The 21,119-nt window shown below is 45.2% G+C and overlaps 1 protein-coding gene across 1 annotated transcript in view; it reads left to right on the top strand.

The window, feature by feature from the left end:
* Nucleotides 1-21,119, top strand: part of PKNOX2 (PBX/knotted 1 homeobox 2) — a 475,675-nt gene that overhangs the window by 134,353 nt on the left and 320,203 nt on the right. The window contains exon 2 of the mRNA XM_067563088.1: nt 15,615-15,719. The gene's annotated coding sequence lies outside the window, so the exon portion shown is untranslated. The remainder of the gene's footprint in view (nt 1-15,614; nt 15,720-21,119) is intronic.

The raw sequence follows: 21,119 nt of genomic DNA, 5'->3' as shown, positions 1-21,119 counted from the left end.
AGAGGCCTGGGGAATGTAGCAGCAACCAGTTAATGAACGCAGGACGTGGCTGCTGTGTGTATGTGTCTGGGGTGGTGGGTGGGCCCAAGTTCCCCGACTGGCAAAGTGGTTTAAACCCTGAGAAGCGGACCAGGCTTGTTTAGAAGTCTGACCAAAGGGGTAGCTTTGAAGGGCCCAGAGATGGGCCTGAAGACCCTGGTGACGGCAGATACCTGTGTTGGGCTTTCCCTTCCCTGGAAAGGTTTATTCCAACGGTATGACTCTGCTGGAGGGCCGAGACACTTGAAGACCTGCCAAGCAAGGTTAACGACCAAGAGGGAGTGCCCTGGTCAGGAATAGGTCAGCACCACCAGATGCAGCAGCAGGAGGCGCTCGAGTGGTGTGTGTCCCCTGTCACCGAACCCCTGCTCTGAAAGAGCTTAAAAGCAGTCCTGACATCTATAGCTGGAGAGAGATTCTAGCAGCACCATGCAGTATTGTTCTCGGTGCATGTGGATATCTATAAGATGCCTCTGTGTTACCTATTTTCTCTGCATCTGAAGAAGAGAGCTGAAGTCTCTCGAAAGCTTATGCCTGCAAATATTAAATATGTTAGTCTTTAAAGTGCCACAGAACTCTCGTTGGTTTTTTGGGTTTTTTTTAGTATTGTGCCTGGGTATACTTAAATGCAGATACCCAAATCTGTATCTGGGTATTTAGTCATTACAAACGTGTTCTCAAGGATCATTTCCACACACTTAACAGCAGTATTCTTGGTTGTCTAGTTTTTGTAATGGTTTTGCTAACTGGTGATACTACCTTTACAAGAACACTTTTGTCTGGGGATATGTGCGCATGTCAAGAGGAATAGGTAAGATTCCTTACTCTTTGCCATTGAGTTTGCAGAGTGAGTCAGTCTAAAGTCAAGCCATTCCAAAGTTAAGGTAACCTGAGCAACCTTAACTCACCACCTGTGTGAAGGCAAGCGACAGTCTTTAATCACAAACTGTTATTTCTTCTAGGCCCCTGTCTCATTCAGGGTGAAATTTACTACACCCACACAAAGCTGAAGGGTGAAATCCAGGCCCTTGTGAAGTCAAAGTGGGAGTTTTTCTGTTTACTTCATGAGGGTCATGATGTCATCCCAAATCATAGCACCAGAGGGTTTGCAGGGACCGCAAGGGTCATGTAGTCTGACCCCCTGCCCAGACGCAAGATTTGTTGTGTCTAAACCATCCAGGACAGGTGGCATCCAGCCTTCTTTTGAAAACCTCCAGTGAAGGAGCGTCCATGACCTCCCGAGGCATCTGTTCCATTGTCCTACAGTTCTTACAGCTAGGACGTTTTTCCTGAGATTTAATCTAAATCTGCCATGCTGTAGTTTGAACCCACTGCCTCTTGTCCTGTCCTCTGTGGCAAGAGAAAACAATTTTTTTTCCATCTCTTTATGGCAGCCTTTTAAGTATTTGAAGACTGCTGTCATGTACCCCTCAATCTCCTCTTTTCCAAACTAAAACATACCCAGTGCCTTCTGCCTTTGCTCATACAGCTTGCATTCCATCCCTTTGATCATCTTTGTCATTCGCCTCTGGATCCTTTCCAGTTTCTCTACATCCTTTCTATAGATTGGTAACCAAAACCGGACACAGTACTCTAGCTGAGGTCTAACCAGCACCGAGTGAAGCAGTACTATCACCTCCCGTGACTTGCACGCTATGCCTCTGTAAATGCAACTGAAAATTGCACTTGCTTTTTTTTCAAAAGCATCACATTGCTGACTCATGTTGAGGTTGCGATTCACCACAACTCCCAGATCCTTCTCAACAGTGCTGCTGCCAAGACAGTTATCCCCCATTCTGTATATGTGCATTTGGTTTTTCTTCCCTAAGTGTAGCACCTTCCATTTGTCTTTGCTGAATTTCATTTTGTTGTCTATAGCCCAGTTTATCAAGATCCCTTTGAATTTTAGCTCTATCCTCCAAAGGGCTGGCAACCCCCACTAGCTTTGTGTCATCTGCCGATTTGATCAGTCTGCTCTCTATTCCTACATCCAGATCATTAATAAAGATGTTAAACAACACCAGATCCAGCATAGATCCCTGTGGAACCGCACTTGAGACCTCCTTCCAATTTGACATCATTCCATTAATAGTTACTGTTCGTTTGTGGTTGTTTAACCAACTATACCTATAATTATAATGATAACTACTTAATGATAGTTTTACTAAACCTGCATTTCTCCAGCTTATTTATGAGAATGTCATGTGGGACTGTGTCAAAAGTTTTGCTGAAGTCCAGGTATATTATGTCTACAGCATTCCCCTATCCACCAAACCAGTTACCTTGTCAAAGAATATTTGGCATCTGTGCATGTGGAGTTCAGGAAAGCTAGATTGAAATTTTTCCGTGTGGGGAAAAATTCTGCTTTTTGTTTTAAAAAAATTAAAATCTTTAAACTTCTGGTTTTTTGTTTTCAGTTTTCTGACAAATTGAAAACTTTTGAGGAAAGCAGACACCTGCCATGAAAACTTTAATTTTGTCAAAAATCCCAAATTTCCATTTGGAAAAAAACTTTCACTGGAAAGTTTTTCACCAGACCTAGAGAGCAGGTAGGCTGGGACCTTGAAATTCACACCCTTAACCTGGGGTAAGGTTGAACACCCACCGGCACCATCCTTGGGCTATTCCTCCTGCCAGGGGAGTGGAATGGTAGTCACAGCCCCTTCGTGCAGGTTGTGAAGGGCACTACTGGATCCACATAAAAGGAGAATCTGTGGCCCCTCTTCTGGCCTGCCCGGATCACCCGTTGCACACCCTGCAAAGTGATCTTCCGCACCAGCCTTCCATGGGTTGGTGCAGAGACCATCTCAGTGGCACGCGGGGGGTTAGCACTGTGCTACTGCTCTGTCCGTCAAGCTTGTATATGTGGAGGGCCCTGTGTTCTTTGCTCAAAAAGGCAGATTGGACGGTGTGCAGTGTAAGAAGCCAGAGTGTGGTACTGATTTGTAAATAGTTTCTCTAAGTCGCAGTGCAGTGTAATTGCTATCTAACTATAGGAACAGGCGATGGGTTGTCTCCCCCTAGTGGCTGATACCAGCCACTCTACAACCTACTGCTATCTCAGAGTTAAAGGCGCGCTCTTCTAGTTCAGGTGACGGATGGCTCTGTTGCTGCTACTGAAGGTGCAGATTGAACCCTACTGGCGGTCTGTATGTTCATGCAGCCACGGTGCACTATGCGGCCATGCTGGAAACTGCCTGTGGCTCAGAGGCCACTGCTGTGGTCTTTTGACTCTTAGAGGCAGAGGTTTCCATCTCTTCTCCTAGCATGTGACAGGGTGTCAATGCAGAGTTTTTGTGCAGCTTGTTTATATGTCTCCCAAGGTGATGACTCGAGCTGTCAAAAGCCTTGTTAACGTATTGGCCATTATGCCTTTGCTGTAATACACAATCATTAGAGTATCTCCCAGTGTGCACTAGACCTCCAGTCCAGTATCCTGGATAGTGCATCTCTCAAATTCCATTTGCCACACTTCAGAGGACACCTTTTCAAGCCTCAACGTGTATTCCAGCTAAAAATATTTCTCTCCCTCTCCGGGGGTGTTTGGTTCAACATCCCTCGTGGGATTGGTTCTTTTAATCTTCTCAATAGAGTCATCCAGCACAGAAATTGGGCAGATTCTCAGTACAATTGCATGACAACTAGTGTATGGAGACCTGCACCCAGACATTCTCCTCAGAGTAGGACCGCAGACTTGTCAGGTTGACATGTTTGACTTCCACTAGTATTAAAAATCAGGCTTGCTCATGGCAGCAGAGAATAATGGATGCCTTTTTGCATCAGACAAATCTCCATTTTATATGTATTTAGTTTTTCCCAATTATTCATTTCCACCCATGCAGCAAGAAGCAGGATGACAGAAATTTCTCTGAAAGAGGAGTGTAAATATTTACTTGTAAATACTCGGTAGCGTTTGGCAGTGAACTGCAGAGCACGAGCTTTCTGGCGTGTGGATTACAGCCGGTGCAAGACAAAAGCAGGTTAAGAGAGGGGGAGACAGAGGTCACGTGGTCCTCTCATCTTGGTGGGGTTGTGCTGAATTGAGGACACACCAAGCAGAAATTTGACTCTGAGGCAGAGCTGAGCTTGCATAGGAATTCTGAGAGTTTCACATTGCAAGAAACTCTTCCTTTAAATGCTGGGATTTGGGTTGGATTTCCAGGTTTGTTTTAAAGAAACAGGGAGAAAAATTCTGGAATGTGGGAACTATTTGCTAGACAGCAGCAGAATGCTCTGTCTTATACAAGATTCTCATTGAAGGGGGTAACAGTTCCTGGAGAAGCCCTTGCCTCACTGTGCGTGCTCTTTGTGTAGTGACTGAGACAGGGTTTTCACATTTTCTAGGATAATCTGTAATTCCACCGAGCTGTATTTGCCTGCAGGTGCAGTGGCAACAAAACACAGACCCACTTAGTGTTACTAAAATTTAGGTGAAATTCACCTCTTTGCACAGGGCCAGTATAAGGGCTGGGCACCACTGAAGACTTCAAAATAGATCTGAAATGGACATATGTAGATTATTGACCCTGAGTTAGTCCTCTGCTTGGGGTGAATTTTCACTTAAATGGCCAGGACTGGAGTGTGTGTTTTGGTTTTTGGTTTTTTTTAAAGCCCTTATATCTCAGCCTAATCAAAACAGATTTTCACTGGACCATTGGTAGGCACATATTCAATCTAGAGACCATGTGTCTCCTACCTAGTTCTTACCACCTCACTGATCCTAAAGAGCTATTCAAATAAAGTTTGCACTTTTTGTTGTATAATGAGATGTTTTGTTTTTTGCTCTCTTCAAGCTCAAGGGCTCCAATTTTTAAATTTAAAAAAAAAGCACCCTTGGACAAAGACCAGGTATTGAAAATTTCAGCCCAAAAGGTGAAAATATGAGAATTAGAAATAATTGAGAAGGCCCATTAACATTAAAATGCATAGGCAATATTCATTAGACATCTGATGTCCTCTGTTGTGTGATGGGCAAGATGTTTGTAATGAACTTAATTGGTTACTTACAGTATGGATGATTCTTCAACAATTCTTGGGCACCAATAGCAATTCTTTTCTGACAGCAGGAATGGCCTAATAGGCTTCCAGAAATGGTCCAGTTTTCTATATCACTGGCATCTAACTTAAAATTAATAACCACCCTTCAGGCTTCAACTCCAAGTGCCCCACTCTGGGAACCCAGCTATATGTATAGTAAGTGGGGTTTGGGGTTTTTTGTGTGTGTGTTTTTTTAAAGGCCCATATGCATTTAACTACAAAGTAATACATATGTTCCGGGAGAATCTCTAAGGCTCTGGAGTGTGCTGCAGTTGGAGGCACCTTGTTCTCTATGTTGGGGATATTCACAGGAATTTCAGCTGAGAAAAATCACCTCCATACTTGTGGGTTCATCACTTTCTGTTGGGAGGCACCATTTCCCGATGAACTAGCAAATAGCAGAGAGACCTTCCCTCTCTATCTGCATCTGATGTTCTAATCATTGGGATATGGAACATAGGATGCAAGGCATTAGATCTAACTAGCTCTCCAGAGGTGATGGAGGTTAGACGGATTCATGCCTTCTCGAAGAATGAATTACCGTTTCTACATGGTTGCTGGATTCATACATTCCAAGGTCCGAAGGGACCACAGATCATCTAGTCTGACCTCCTGTATAACATAACTTCCCCTAACCTCAGTGCTGTTTGTGAGCATTCCCTGACACCAACGTTTTTCAAGGCAATCAACTGTGCTGTATTGCTTCATTATACAGCGGTATCAGCGTCCCTGCCATGTCATTCTCTTTGGGCCGTGTAGTCGGCTGTTGTTCAGTGGTGTTGCTCCTTTGACTTCAACAGAGCTGCACCCATTTACATCACTGTAAAATTTGCCCTATGTTTGAAACTCTGGCTTCCTCACATTTGTGATCTTGTCGGCATATCTTAATAAGGGTCACATGAAAACAATGTGGTGATTAGTAACCAGACCCTGAATCCTGGAGGGGCAGGAATCCAGCCCAGGGCCGTGGTCATCTAAAAGAGACCTGGGATTTGTCTTTCTGGGAGTTGCCCTTTGCTGATTTTCCTTTTTCACCGTAAGCCATCTCCTGCCACCATCTCCATTGCACCCACCTCTGCTTAGAACCATTCCATGTTGTGCCTTTGGACTTGCTACCTTGTTGTTTTTTACACAACTGGGAGGTCTGTACATTGGTGTGATTCGTAACGGGGCCCGCACCCAAGCAGTCGTGTGTAATGCAGAGCAGGCTTGGGATGGGCTGAGCTGAAGGTCGTTTAGTAGTGGATTCATTTTCCCTCTCCCCGCAGCCCAGTTTGCAGACTCTTACGTCCCATGGTGCTCTAGTACAGTCAGCCTTGTTAATTAGGTGTTTGGGGAGAGCAGCATGATATCAGCCCCCTTGACCATTCTGTAGCCTCTGGGTCAGTTGGCTGTAAGTGAAGTAGGATGACCTTAGTCTCCTCCGAAGATAAGATTTTACATTTGATTGAAGGTGGGAGAGAATGTCCCATCTGAGACACTGCTCTAAAGAAGCAAAGCCCTTATGGGACCAAATTAAACCTTGGTGCAAGGGGGCACAACACCCACTGAATCCATGAGAGTGGCGCCTGCTTATTCCAGGGTGGATTTGTTGCTTGTTTTGCAATATTGCAGCAGCAATGATTGCTAATAGCACGGTGCTGTAAATTATGATGGTTTGACATTGGCCACGGTTTCCTCATTTTCTATCTCCTTTTACTTTTGCCTCCTCTCTTCCTGTCAGATAAATTGTCATGCTGATGCTCAGAGGAATAGCTACCAGGGATAGAAGATGAGGTGAGAGGCAATATTTCAGCCGGGAAGCTTTCTTCAGGCTGTAGGGGAAATAACAAGGACCAGGTGAATTGTTAATTATGGGGGCAAATCTATTTACTTCCACAGCCTGTAGAAAGCCATATGACTATAGTGTCACCCGTGATCCTCTTTTCAATTTCCAGTGTGTGTTTTATTAATCCCCAATTGTTTGCATTACAGAGAGAGTTTAATGCTACTACAATGCAGTGCAGAACAATGCAACATCTTTAATGGATGGTGTCACAAAATCCTTTCGTGAAATAGACGATCATATGCTAATAAAAAAAGGAAGGAGATTTCAAGAGAGGAAGTGACTCAGAGGATGAGGAAGAGGGGAGCATCCCACGTAGATGAGGTGTCACAAACAAAAGGTTGGCCTCTGGGAAGCCATTGGGGTGAGTCTAAGATGAGGCCAAGATTGGAGGAGTAGCATCAGCGGGCAGGAGGTAGGCCCAAAGAGTTAAAGCTGTTAACATGCTCCTGAAACTGTCTAACATCAAACAGTTTTAAACAAAGTTCATTAGAAAGCCTTTTGACCCTTTCTCCTTATTTCCGCCTCCCCCCCCCCGATATCTTTATTAAAAGAGTTAAAGCTTTTCCAAGACCAGAAAGAACCATTGCGATCCTCTGATCTGACCTTCTATAGAACACTGGCCAGAGAACGTCTCCCAAATAATTCCTTGAGTAGCTCTTTTAGAAATACATCAAATCATGATTTAAAAATTGCCAGTCAGAGACTCCACAAACACCCTTCGTAAGTTGTTCCAGACAGTGGCTAATGAACCACTTGGGTGTTTGTAATTCTGTTTTTGAATTAAATCTGTTCCATCAATGGTTGGTATGGGCCAGACTCAAACAATCAGAGAAGCTACTTTTGTTCCCTCAGGTATGTCAGCAACTGGCCACAACTCAGCGTCACAGCATATGTGTAACAATAAGGGAGAAGGAAAACATTCATTTTCTATCAACAGATGCTTCGTGTGATATTCTCCATGTAGCACAATGCAGTAGGTTGGAGGGGATGGGTGGGAACAAGGTTCAGGAAATAAGGCACAGGATTTGGAGTCAAGTGATGTTGGTTCTGTTTTTGTGGGACCTTGAGCAAATCACTTCTCGGTGCCTCAGTTTCCACACCTGGAAAATGGGGACAATAATAGCTACTGCAGTGGCCTGCTGTCGGCTTAATGCATGGATGATGGTGATTGACCACATCCAATAACGTGCAGTAGCTGAGCCACTTGAGAACCCTGGCAACCCAAATTATTGTGTCTTGAAGGTGTCAGTAGGAATGCCCTGCTGGTGCCCATCATTCTAGCCTGGTTGTTTTTCCTTCCTCAAGGAGTGACATCATACTTTATTCACAGCAGAACAGAGTAACATTCCTGTCAGCTGTAGCACATGGCCACTGTTGACGAATGGAAATGATAAATGCATTGCACAGCTCCCCTCCTGGAATGTTTGATATTGCTCTTATATTGCATGCTATTGCTTCCTTCGACAAGGCCGGAGCAGGTTTTATTCTGAGTCACCTGTAACTCACAGCTGTGTTCTTCAGCTAGTCAGAGAACAATAAACCCCGAAAAGTCAGGTTGGATTTAGAGGAATAATCTGGTTCACCTGATGCATAAGTAACACACAGATAGCCTTGAACACAGGGTTATACAGCTGGGTTCTCCTAGACATGACCTCTGTCCGGGAGGATTTTTCAAATAAGAGGCAATGTCTGGGGTTTTTGCATCTCCAAGCCCCGATTGGTTCTTCCCCTGCAGCTGATTGGTCCCTTCTCTACAGCTGCCGGGTCCCACCCACGGAGGCCCTGACTCCCAGCCCTGGGGAGGGGGAGAGGCCCATAGGGAGACGCTGACTGACGGCTGGCGCTGCATCCCGGGTCTGCGCCTGCTGCCTTCCCACCATCACGGAGTGATGCTGTCCCCCACCTTGAGAGTGAGGCTGCAGGTACCCCTCCAGCATCCCCCAGGTGCCCCTACCAGTGCGCACACACCCCTCCAGCACTCCCAAATGCCTCTACTTGAACATCCGCCCCACTTACGTCCTGATGCACTTCTCACCTTTCTCCATGTCACCTCATGCACCCCTTTTCCCATTCCACTCCTGCACTTTTCCCCTGCACTCACAGATATCCAGACCCCTTGGATTCCCACTTCCCCATATACAGCAGTAATGCATCCTCATATGCTCCCCCTTACACAGACACTCCCCCCCCAGACACCTCCCTTTATTGGCTGCTGGTTGCCCATCTGGAAAAAAGCTGTTCGTTTGTTCTGAAAGCCCAAATCGTGCGTTGCATGGAAAGCAGAGCGGTGTTCATCCTCATTTCTCCTACATGAGCAGCCGCGCAGCATCTCCCGGACGCTGGCTTTTCGGCCATGCCTCTCCGGCCCACAGGCTTCCCCTTGGACGCCCACTCTGAAGGCCTAGTTTCGGGCAGGAATGAGACAGAGGGGCAACGGCAGCTTTAACTTTCCCGTGGGCCCCCCACTGGGGTGAAGGGTGGAGTTGAGTCTGCCAGCAGCTCTTCCTGCTAAGAGAGATTACCGGCCCCTGCTTCCGCTGAAATGAACCTGGGCCTTGGACCCTGACGCAGGGCGATGGGACAGTCCCGGGGCTCTCACTATATTTTTTCAAGTCCTGCAATTTTGCAAGTCTAATTGCTACTTGGGATCTGGCCAGAAGCTCCTGACAGGATTGGTGCAGGAGGTGGGAATGAGTAGGGGAGACAGAGGGGCAGTGCCCAGGGAGGGAAGGAGCTGGCAGGAGCAGAGTGCAGGACAGAGAGCTGTGTATATTTCAGGAATTTGGATACAGGCCACTCCCCAGGGCAGGAAGGGAGGGAAGAGCCAAGAAAGACAGTTCCCAGAGGCAGGGCAATGGCCGCACGGGGCTGGGAATACTGCAGATAAGTAAAGTACTCTGGGAGGTGAACAGCACTTTCCTAGGTAACACCCGCTGAGTCTGAGCAGAAAACCACAATGAAACCCAAGTGAAGACTGTAATTAACTAGTGACAAAAATTGGTGCCAAACCGAAGCCCAGCACAGAGAGACGCGAGAGGAGTTCGGGGCTCCGCCGGCCCTCTCTTTGGTTTGTCCTTTTCAGAACTGGACTGTACGGGATTCCCAAGCCGCCCCGTGTGCTGGATTGCAGTCCAGCTGATCCAACACAAACATGGAAAGCCAGCGCAGGCGCCTGGTTGTTCTCTCAGTGCAGTCACGAAAGGGCCGTTCAGCAAGGTGGCTGCTTAGCCAATCTCTCCCTGCGGCTCCCCAGGGCTGTGCTGGAGCAGAGAGCCGGCCGAGGCCCTGGCAGCAGTTGAGCCGAGCTGCTCTGTCTGACCTGTCAGCTGGCAGGAGGTGCAGACTGAGCTTCCCTTGGGAGGAAGCGTAATGCTCCCTAGCATGAGGAGCTGCCAGCCAGCTCCTGGGCAGTGCAGATGGGTGCTGGGCAAGCTTCCTTCTAGCCCTGCCAAAATACCTCAAGGCTGACGTGTTTGTAACACTCCTAGCTGCTCCAGGACTCCTGAAACGGTTCCATGGGGGCTGAGCACAGTGACACGGTCTCTTTCTCGCTTTCTCTTGGGGCCAACCCTGCAATCAGAGAGGTGATGCAGCATGTGTAGACGCACCTGGGCTCGGTGCAAGTCAGCTGGCTCACACTGCAGTAAAGCGTGGCAGCACGGGCTCACTGCCCCAGTGTGTGCCCAGGGTGCCGGCTGGTCTTGTGCTCGGGTGGCCCCCCTTGCTATTTTAGTGGCTAACTCGATCCCAGTGAGCTCATGCATGCTTACACATGCTGCATTCACAGGTCTGACTGCAGTGCAGACACACCCTCAACTTTCCTCTTCAGACTTTTTCCACTGTCCCCAGCACTGCAGTGTCTGAGCGTGTCGAGACCAATCTCACCATCCATATCCGGCACAGAGTGAACTCAAAGCACAAGCTTTGCCCTCATCCTCTGGAGCTAATGCAGTGCTCCTACCTGCAGTAGAAACCAGCCAGCCGCTGTAGGGAGACGCAGAGCAGTAGCCCACATTTCCTCAGGCCTGATACTCCATCCAGCAGAGGACAATGATTTTATATACACATTCACCAGCATAGAGTTAAAACCATGAAGCTCTTGATCCTCCAGTGCCTACACAGGGCCAGAAAGGCAGGGATTTTCTGCTAAACACCTGGTGTCTGTAGGCAGGTCTGCACTTAAAAAGCTGCAGTAACACAGCTGCAACGCTTTAGTGAAGACATTACTACGCTAATGGGAGAGTTTCCCTGTTTGGCATAGTTAATCCACCTCTGCAAGAGGCGGTAGCTGTGTTGAGGGGAGAAGCTGCTGTCCGGACAGGGCTGTGAGGTTTAGAACAGGTGTTAGTAACATCTTGCAGGGGAATCTTATAACTTCACACAAACTTGCCATGCATATTTTGTCAGGACAATACGGACCAGCAAATTATGAGATTTCAAGTGATACCTTACACGCCTTGCTGCTTTAGGCACCACTGATAGTCACAAAAGCCCCGCTCAGCTGCTGCCTCGTCCTGCCAGGGTGCCTGTGTTTCTGTCTGCGGGCGTGCACACTGCTGCCTCCCTGCAGGCACCCGGCGGCCCCAGCGCAGGTCACAAACTGGGGGAAGATCGGTGTTCCTCTGCCTAACTCACATGGGGGCCTGAACTGGCAGAAGTGCTCGGAAGCTGCGCAGATCCAAACGAAACAGGCAGATGAGGGAGGACCTCTTGCATGATAACTTTCAGGTGGTCAGGGTACTCGGCCAGGATGTGGGCAACTCCCAGTTCAAGCCACCTGCTGGTGAGCAAGGCTTTGAACTAGCATCTACCGCCTGTCAGCTGAATCATTGGGCTATGGGATATTCTGACATAGGCATCTCACTCAGGCTTTCCTGTTGAAGCTGTTCTGCTTTGGCTAAATGAGTCATTGGAGCAGAGGCACTGGAGCCTTGGTCTCCTACCTCCTAGGAGGAGCGCCCTACTGTCGGGGGTTGGCTGGGGGCCCCAGACCAGCAATATCAACTCATGGCGATACTCTGGGTCATAATGCCCACGGGTGAGCGGTCAAAGGCCATGTTGCCTAGTTGCTATGGTCCAGCGGAATGTCACCCACTGACAAGAGTCCAAGGGGCCGCTTCGCCTAGCAGCAATATCCAGGGTAGCGTCACCTAGCAGTGAGAGTCCAAGGAGCTGCTACACCTAGCGGCAGTATCTGGGGAAGAGTTGCCTAGCGGTGAGTGTGCAAAGGGTAGAGGAACCTGGGCCCACTCTACTTCACCAGGTTCCAACCCCAAGCCTTTCAAAACAAGGGACCCTGACAAGGGTTCGGGTCCTAATACCGCCAAGTGTGTTCCCTGGGTCACTTCCTGTCCTCGTCTCAGTTCCTCTGGAAGCGTCTCTGGGGTTGGACATGGGGTTCTTCTTGCGATCTTTCTGCTTCGTCTCTGGCAGCTTCCCGTGGTGCAGCTCGGAGGCTCAACCCCGGCGGCTTGGAGTCCTGGCTCCCCTCCTCAGTCAGCCCAGACTGAGTGATCTGCTCTGCTCCCTTCTGACTGCTCCCTCCACTGGTAGCATGGCCAGCAGGGGTGAAGGGGCATGGCCTCTTGGGCCAAAAACTGCTCTTTAACCGTCGCTTCACCAGTGTGGGGTTGATAGACCCCGTCACGCCTACCCACCGTGCTCCTGAGTCATCCTCGTGCACTGGCTGGCCAAATGGCTATCTAGTTATCCACTGTGGAACAGCTTCAACTTGAGCGATTGAGGGACCCGCATATCCTGCTATCCCATAGCCCAGTGGTTCAGGCAAACAGCAGAGAGGTGGCAGATCACTGTTCAAAACCTGTCTTCTCTTCACGCAGCGGGGGACTTGAACCAGGTGTCTCCCATGTCCTGGGAGAGTAGCCAAACTGTTGGTTTAAAGTTATGAGGAAGCAGATGCTGCTTCTAGCAAGAAATTGCTTAGGCTCCTGACTCCAAGAGAGAGTTCACAGCTGGGAATCCAAAGCAGACACAGATATCTCCCTCCAGCCTGGACTTAGGCACCAAACTCTGTGAGCCGCACGGGGCTGAAAACAGCTCAGCTGATGTGAATTCCAGACTGAGGCGCCTGTCTCCATCCTTTCATGAGTGCCTAACTCAGGCTTTGGGCATCCCAGTAATTTTCTAGGCTCCTAAAAGTTAAGCGTGGGAATGCTCAGTATCATAACACCTAAGTCCCTGGCCTTCAGTCTTGATTTGAAGACATCAAGAGATGAAGAATTTCCCCCTTCCCTTGGTGGTTTGTTCCAAAGGTTCATCACCCTCGTTAATACTTGTTACCTAATTTCCAATTTGAATGTGTTTGGCTTCATCTTGCCACCATTGGTTCTTGTTCTGCCTTTCTCTGCTTCATTAAAGAGTCCTTTAGTACATGGTATTTTCACCCTGTGAAGATACAGTTCCAGAGGGGTAGCCGTGTTAGTCTGTGTACAGCAAACTCTCGTTGTCTCTGTGAAGATACAGTAATTATACATCATAATCCAGTCACCTCTCAATCTTCTTTTTCATAAACTAAACAGATTGAGCGCTTTAATGTCTCACTGTGAGGCATTTTCTCCAGCCCTCAAATAATTTTGTGGCCCTTTTCTGCATCCTTTCCAATTTTTCAACATGCTTTTTGTAATGTGGGTACCAGTACTACCTTCACTATTACATTATCAATCCCCAATGCTATCTAGAGAGGTAAAATCTCCTCCTCACTACTCCCCTCTTTATACATCCAAGTATCACATTAACCCCTTTTGCTTGTCTACTGTGACCTCTAAATCCTTTTGAGGATGTTTTCCAGGATACAGTCCTCCATTCTGTAGGTATGGCTTGCATTCCTTGTCTTTAGATGTGTAACTTTGCACTTGAGTGTGTTAAAACACATTTTGTTTGAATGGGCCCAGCTTACCAAGGGGTCCAGAGGGGTTTGTATGACTGCCCTGCATTATTTTACCACTTCGCCAATCTTTGTGTCATTCACAAAGGTTAGAAGTGATTTTATATTTACTTCCAGATCATTGATGAAAGTGTTGAATAGCACCAGGCCTATAAGAGTCCCTGCCAAGCCCCACTAGAAACACTCCCATTCAGAGATGATTCTTCATTGACAGTTACTTTTTGAGCTCTGTCAGTTAGCCTTTTCATAATTAATTTAATGTGTGCTCTATTGATATTGGATAACGCTAGTGTTTTAATCAGAATGTCATGCAATGCTAAGTACAAAAAGCTAAGTATATTGCATTTATGCAGTTACTTTTATCAACCAAACTTCTTATCTCATCAAAAAATGAAAGCAAGTTCATTTGCTGAGACCTATTTTCCAATAAATCACGTTGACTGGCATAAATTATTTTCCTAGCCTGTAATTCAATTGAATCCTGGATCAGCTTTTCCATTATTTTGCCCAGGATTTGCCTACAGATACCTGGGTCATCCTGATTGTGCTTTTTGAATATTGGCACAACATTGGCACTCTTCCAGTCTTCTAGAGTAACCTCAGTATTCCAAGATTTATTCAAAATTAACAACAATGGGGCAGAGCTCTCCTTAGTCAGCTCTTTTAGGACGCTTGGGTGCAGCTTAGCCATACTTGCTGATTTAAAAATGTTTATCCTCCAGTAGATTTTGTCTGACAGACTTCTCAGTAACAAATGGACTGGAAAGTACTTGATATCTTCCTTTTTCTTTCCAAATGCAGAATAGAAATATTTACGGAATACTTCTGTCTTATCTGCACCATTATTAATAATTTTACCATCTCCAGCTAGTAATGGGCCTATACTAGGATTTGTTTTGGAGGTGTGACTGATTGTGATTTGTATGATAGCAGAGTTGCTCACCTAGATAAAGCATAGCCTGATGGATGCACTGGAGATTTAAATATTTGTGATGAACTATTTTCCTCTTTCTGACATAAGATGAATTAACACAATCAGGGCCAGATTTTCCAAAGGGCTCCTTTGTGTTGGGAGAATGCTGGGCTCCCTTGGAAATTTGTCCCCATGCATCTGTAACCCATGGGAGAAGGGGTGAAGAGAAGGTGAGTCCTGGGAATATTGGTGAGGGCATTTGCCCAGTTAGTCCCTCGGAAAATTCTACTTAACTGATTTCAGAGAAGTGATGTTGGAAACTTTTGTTTATCTTTAAGCATGTTTGACTATTATGCTAATACCACCACAGAGTAATACAAGAGAGAGAATTTTTTTAAAAATTTCATTTATGGGTCGTTCTTTGTGCTGTACATTATTTTCCATATTTCTCTCAGCTTGGACCAGGATGATCAATTTCAGTTTCGTGTCTAGTGATTGGCCAGTTTCATGTATAGCACAAGACTCCAACCTTTGTGTTGCAAACACTGCAGGGAACTATTTATGTTTTGGTTTTTTTTAAAACTGTTTCCACTGGAATTTTTTTAAAAAAATATTCCTAAATTTGGTCTGCCATGTCCCTTTGACTTGCCTGCCTTTTTATAGAATGGAAACATACCAGGGCAGAGAGCACTATTTTCCTGGTTTTCCAAATACGTTCTGGTTTTGCTGTTAGCCTGGATCTTAAAAGATCCCAGTGATGCTTAAGAAGAGTAGATCTGTTGGTGGGAGCTGCAGGTTTGTGTTTGTTCCTGCTGCTTTCACTTGTATTGAAATGAATTTCTGGTGGGGGAAATGCTCTTTCTCCAGTTGATAGTTTATCTTGCTCTTTTCAGGTGCTTTGGCTCTGACTGAAAGAAGGAGGTTTTGTTTTACTGGCAGAGGAAGAGCAGAGGGGAGAGGTTCAAAGGACTGTCAGCTCCCAGAACACACTCCAAACTGTAAGACTCATTATACTTCTATAGCTTCAAACAAATGAGCAAAACAAATCAGAATCATTTAAATAAGTGGCACAAATAAATGAACAAAGCAGAGTGCTTTACACGTGGAATGTGACCAGGAGTGACCTTACTGAAGTTTTAACAGGGACACTGGCAAGATATTTCTTGTACATTTTAATATAATTATAATAAAATTACCCTCTGGCAGGCAGATATTGACTTAGCAAAATGGTGTTAGTTCATCATGTTATACCAGGGTTTCTCATGAGTGCTTAGTTACTGGTGTTTGTTTAAAACAAGTATACAAAGTACGTGTTTTGGGGGGAAAATCTAAACTTTTAATTGTCTCAGCTTCTAATGGCTGGATCTTGAAAGGATGCCATAAGCACAATTGTTACTGATACCTGAGGAATATTTGCCATCTTTTTAATTATAGAATCACAGAAGGTTAGGGTTGGAAGGGACCTCAGGAGGTCATCTAGTCCAACCCCCTGCTCAAAGTAGGGCCAACCCCAACTAAATCATCCCAGCCAGGGCTTTATCAAGCCGGGCCTTAAAGACCGCTAAGGATGCAGATTCCACCACCTCCCTAGGTAACCCATTCCAGTGCTTCACCACCCTCCTAGTGAAAAGGTTTTGGTTCATAAGCTTTTAAAGCAGACCATACAGAGAGTCTTTACCCAAAAGGTCAATTGAACTTTAAAAGCTAAAAAAGATTAAAAAGAAAAGGACCAAAAGTATACACCATTATTTCTGCCAAATTTACAAGAGCAATGGGATGTGATCTGAATCAAACATTTCCAGTTGTTAAAAAACATGAACCCAAAAAATCATAAACTCATAGAGGATTAGGGATGGAAGAGACCTCAGGATGTATCTAGTCCAACCCCCTGCTCAAAGCAGGACCAACCCCAACTATATAGAAATATAGAAAACAATAAAAAAAAAATGTGTCTGAAATCAGTGCTATACGAACTCTTTGTTCAGTCTAAGGTCCTGAACTTGTAACTGCTGCGAAGGGACTACCCACACACAGATAGTTGCCCATGTGAGTTTTTGCGGGATCAGGGCTCAAACTGGTATCTAAGGCCATGTCTACACTACAGGGCTTATCTTGATCCACTGCAACGTTCAAAGGCTTCTGTATCCCTCTCTTTTAACAGAACCTTCTTGCCTCAGGAATGTTTTAAACATTTCTTCTAATAAACCATGTAAAGTAACAAGAGAATTATATTCTGCAGGCCCCTCTATGAGACTTAATCAGAAGTTAGGCCTTCCAGACATGCTGTTGGAATTATTTTGGGAAACTTCTCTGGCCTGTGTTATACAGCAGGTCAGACTAGATGATCAGAGCGGTGCCTTTTGGCCTTGGAATCTATGAATCATAGCCTCCAGCAGGACTAAGGACATTGCCATCTTGTGTTACAGTGCTGGCCAAATTTCACAATGTTGTGTAGGTCAATTTCTAATTGAATCTTGTTCTTTAGTAAGATGTAAGTGATTGTTCCTGTTCTTCTCTATAAATTCGTGAAACATTTTAACCTGAGGGAAAGTGACGTGTTTAATGTGCTTCGTGTTTATAAAATTTTGTCAAATACCCCCAAAAAACAACCCTTCTTTCTTGGAACTAAGTGAATCAAGAGACAGGGCTAAGCCCCAGAGAGGAACCCCCCACACTTGAATATTCTTTTCCCATTCCATTCATAGGAGATTGATCCTGCTGGCTAGATTTCTCAGGATGATGTCTTTCTTCCCTGGTCCCATTTTGCCCAAGGATTTGATTGTTCCTTTGGACAGTGCCCTGAACAAAGGGGGCCGAGATTGCATGCTGCGCTGCCTCGAGTAGCCCTGGGAGGTCCCATCCCTAGAGAGACTCTGCAGCCCAATTCCCTCCCTACTTCCTCCTTGCACTGGTGTGGTAGCAATGGCCTTGACCAGTAGTATTGGCCAGCACACTGTATGGGATGGAGCCAAGAGTCTACCCATTCCCCATCACTCCTCATCCACCTGCTCGGGGGGACCAAGCAGGCGCACAACCTGTCGCTATTGCATGCCTCATTCCCCTGTGTGGGTGTTCAGGCCAGGTCACAGTCTAGCCGAAGGCCTGAGAAAACTCACTAAGAGGGAAACCAGGGCTCTGAGTCAGCAAGGGATTTATGCATGTGGCTAACTTTAAGCACTTAACTGAAGTCATCGGGACTGCCTCATATGCTTAAAGTGAGGGACATGCCTAAAAACCTTGCCGACTCAGGCCTTCTGATGAGAACTCCTAGCAGAAACTGGAGAAAAAAATAAAATGATGAAAATAGAAATATGATTAGCCCAATAGCCACCCATCAAATACCTCCCTCCTCAATGGCAGTGTGATGCCTCCAGGGTGACAGCTCCCGTACAGGACACTTAGCAACAGCCAGACATTTTCCTTTCATTCCAATGATCAGGCTGTTAGATCGGCATGTTCTTGGTTCATGCCTCAGCAAAGACAGAATATTTACACTGATGCCTGACTTGGAGCATGTGTGGATTTTGGAAAGACACAAAAATGAGTAGAGAAAACTGCATTGTTGCTAGTCAGCAAATGACCACTGAAAACTGCCGATTAGTTAGAAAAGTTTCAGCTCATTTTAGAAACCGAAAGCTTGAGCATTTGTGGGTTTAATCCAGTGTTGTGTTTACAGAACAAGGAGCGAAACCAAATCAACTTTTCAAAGCAGAGGTTAACTAGGAAATTATGTTTTCTTGAATGCCAGGAAACTGTGGTGAAATGAAATTGGGACCCTGACCAAACAGCCAAGCAATTCAGAATTCAGGCTGAATGTCTGAGTTGATGTTCCACCATTAATTGTGTCGTGGTGCCGAGAAAGAGCTGCACAGGTTGTGTGCAATTTCATGCACCTCTCTCAGGGCCAGGCAATTCCAAGATTCTTTGCTTGGAATTCCCTTGGTATTGGGAGTATAAATCACACCTGTATCTCCTTCACACACCTTTTATGGTTTATTTTTCAGATAAAATGAAAAGGAAAATACATAAAACATATAATATAATTACAGACTTTCCGAATTATTTGTGACTCCCTGATTGACTGAAGGTTTGTACAATAACTGTGTAATTTGGTTCTTAAAATTGGTAGTTTTTTTTCTAATAGGATGTAAAAAGCTATCAATATGGCTGCTGAGTCAGACCTCCAACTTCCCCGTAAACATGCAAATAGAGAGGGTTTGAAATGGGAACAGTTGATTAAACAGCTCCTATTACCATTTATTTATTAAGGTTGATTTAATAGCAAATCAGTGACGCTGTAATCAGGTGAGTCGGTGCCTAAGTCCTGTAGGCACAGAGGCCTAGATCCTCAAAGGTACTTAGGTGTCTAATTCCCATGGGAATTAGGTGACTAAATACCTTTGATGATCTGGGCAGCAGGCAGATCTGCTTGACGTTTTTGGATGTCTCACTGTGTCTTCCATTTTTTTAAAATACCTTTTGTTTGGGATTTTTGCATTTTACAAGGAAAACCAAGCTGTTTTGAATGAGGCAACTTAAACCAAGAAGAAGTGCAGTGCACAGAGCTCTCAGAAGTGCTCAAAGAGGCAGTAAATGAAAATCTTTGCTGACAGAGATGTCTGGTTTATCCTGTATAGTGGCCAGGGGAAGTACTTGGAAACACAGAGAGAACCAACTCCAAAGGACATTTGTTTGCCTCTTGCTAGGTTCTGTAGTACAACACATAAAGCTTTAAAGGAGTAGCTTTAATTTTCAGACCTGTCAGCAGAATATTGCAAGGCTGTATTACTGCTCACTTGTTAGTTACCAGTTCTAAGCAGATGGTTAGTCTTTAACGTATGAAACAAACTGGTAATGTGCACATCTCAGCCAACCCCATGCAATCCCACTGAAGACATGAGGTTGCATGTGTGTTACTGAGGGCGGAATATGGTCCATTGGTGTTAACTCACACAGACACTGGGAGAGATGTCCAGAAGTGAAAAAAGAAGTCAATCAGAAACTTTAATCATAGCCTATATCAGTACATGGACTTAAAGGAGAGACAGACTGGAAAGAGTGGAAAAACATTTGGTTCTCTGTCTTGCCGTGTTGGCCTCTCGTGCATCGCATCTGTTCTTAGTAGGGTAGAGAGGGTGAATTTCAACTTCCTTAATGAAAAAACACAAAAGTAAAACTTTCATCCTAAACATCTTGAGAGTGTCCTTTAAGGGCAGGGATAGCTAGAAGGAATAGTCTGACAGTGGAAGATCACCTGTAGTGCTAAGTTCTGCCCCCACACAGAATTTGGTCACCTGGATATTTGTTTCTGAATGAGTAAAAACTGGCATCACAAATTGCTTGTTTTATTAAAGCATCAGGTTCTGAGTTCCAAGAATGCAAACAGTTTAACAAACAAATTCAGTCCTGTCTGTGTATTCTGCTTGGGATGGCTGTTTCTCTCTTTCTCTGCTGGGAGGGATTTCTCAAGGGCTCCTTTTTCTCATTCCTGGTCAAACTTTCTTTGCAAACAATCTGATGATTTTAAGCCTTTGATTTTTAAGAATTTGTTCATTATTAGAAATTACTGAACACTTCATTTCAGATCATTGGATGTTTGTAGACTCTGTTCACAGCAGATATTCACTATTAATCCATATTACCTCTGTGTAACTTCTCACTTTAGTAACATGGTGTTGTCTCTGTTTCCGGATTGTATTATTACAACTGTAATAAAGCAAGGAGGGTGTGGTCAAATCATTAGGTCTTTGATTCCCTTAGGGAGCAGATGGGAATATTTTTTTGGAGTTAAGGGAAATAGGGTTGGCAGGATCAGAGCGTTTTCAGACATTTTAAATCTCCTCTAATCAGGGGTTTCCTAAAATGTCACTGGTAGACATAGTCTATTGTAATCCTATAGGCTGGGGTCAGATTTAAAATGATATTTGTCACCACATTCACACAAAGTAATTGCATGTAACGTGCATGTGTGATCCTAGCTGGTTAGGATGTGGCTAGATCTTTAATGGTTCATTTAATTGCATCTGTGACAGGGCTCTGGCCAGGGGCTTTGCATAGTCCTAGCTGTTAAGGGTTTTCATAACATTATTCTCTGTGACACTTGTGCATGCCCATAGATTTGAGTGGTTTGCACAGTTGTAATCGATCAACATTGTATTGAAACTTGGTAGAAATGTTTGCATATTGCTACACAAGAAAAAAAACAGAATCCAGCTCATTTCCTCTTCATTGTGTTGGCTAAACTGGAGCGAGAAGCAATGGTGATTGATCTTATTCCTTCATCAGGGCAGATCTAACGGTGTATCCACACCAGGAGCACAACTGTAAAGTCAGAAGTTGCCATTCTCAAAGAGTCACTTTTCAAAGTAGAACCTTTCTCTCCTTTCTGGCCCTTTGTT

Source organism: Emydura macquarii, unplaced genomic scaffold, assembly GCF_026122565.2.
Source record: "Emydura macquarii macquarii isolate MOO-44397 ecotype Brisbane River unplaced genomic scaffold, CSIRO-AGI_Emac_v2 contig_312, whole genome shotgun sequence".
NCBI lineage: Eukaryota > Metazoa > Chordata > Testudines > Chelidae > Emydura > Emydura macquarii.
This window is presented reverse-complemented; position numbering and strand designations above follow the sequence as displayed.